The sequence below is a fragment of the Lithobates pipiens genome, unplaced genomic scaffold (assembly GCF_037356315.1).
Source record: "Lithobates pipiens isolate NorthernLeopardFrog02 unplaced genomic scaffold, aLitPip1_a1.2 Scaffold_19, whole genome shotgun sequence".
Taxonomy (NCBI): Eukaryota; Metazoa; Chordata; class Amphibia; order Anura; family Ranidae; genus Lithobates; species Lithobates pipiens.
Window position 1 is genome coordinate 80,216,498 of NW_027507764.1, and position 965 is coordinate 80,217,462.

Here is a 965-nt window from a genome sequence, read left to right on the forward strand (position 1 = left end):
GTAAAGGAAAATTCCAAATTGTGGGTTGTCCTGGAACAGAAAGAGTGGAAATGTTCCACTAGTTCTGATGACTCTGGAAGGATTTCACTTCCTGATTTGGCTACCAGTCAGAACGCAAAGCAGAAATCTCCCCAATGAGACACAGATGGGGAAAAAAACTCTACCCTACCCAAAATGAAAAAAGTTTTTCCTAGTTTTACTTTGACATTTTTCTTAATAAACCTAAAGAAATATAGGTTGCTTCTTCTGTTGGACTTTTGGTGAAGGACATGCTTGTAGAGAAAGAATCTACTATTCCCAGGAACCAGTTCATTAGGACCCTTTCACACATCCATCTGTCAGTTTTTCAGATGAATCCTGACTGAACCACAATGTAGGTCTAGGGGTGGATGTAAACGGATGATCATCTGTTTATATCATCCATGTCCATTCAGGTCTGTTTTTTCTTTTTTTTTAATGCAACAGCCAACGTCCATATCCATTGAAACGTAACATTCCATCTATGTCCATTTTTAGGAAAGAAGCATATTTTGTCTCTTACCTCTGATTGGTTTCTGCAAAAAAAAAATACAAATGCAAAAACGGATGTAAACTGAATATAAACGGATGTAAACTGAACTGAAAATGGATGTGCAAACTGACCTAAACTGAATACGTTTTTTCTTTGAACCAATGACATGTGAAAGGGGCCTTACAAGACTAAACAGGATAAGAGCATATTCATAAATTGTTAACTCATACATTCATCCACAGACGTAACATTTATATGAAACAGAAATCAAACACCAAATTTGACTTATCAAGCACAAAATCTGAGACAAAAGGCTCAAAATGACTCTCTTAAGCCTGAAATTAAATCTCAAAAGCAGCCAGACACTGAATCCATACAATTGCTGTATTTCCAATTGTAACACATGAAAATAACATCTATGGAACATATTAGGATACAGACGTGAAGATTACAG

At 36.0% G+C, this 965-nt stretch overlaps 1 protein-coding gene across 2 annotated transcripts in view; it reads right to left on the minus strand.

Moving 5' to 3' along the window:
- Positions 1 to 881: 881 nt before the first annotated feature.
- Positions 882 to 965, minus strand: part of LOC143996111 (phosphatidylinositol 5-phosphate 4-kinase type-2 alpha) — a 179,344-nt gene continuing 179,260 nt past the window's right edge. For both annotated transcript variants that reach the window (XM_077490958.1, XM_077490959.1), the window contains exon 10: positions 882 to 965. This exon is cut by the window's right edge and continues 1,024 nt beyond it. The gene's annotated coding sequence lies outside the window, so the exon portion shown is untranslated.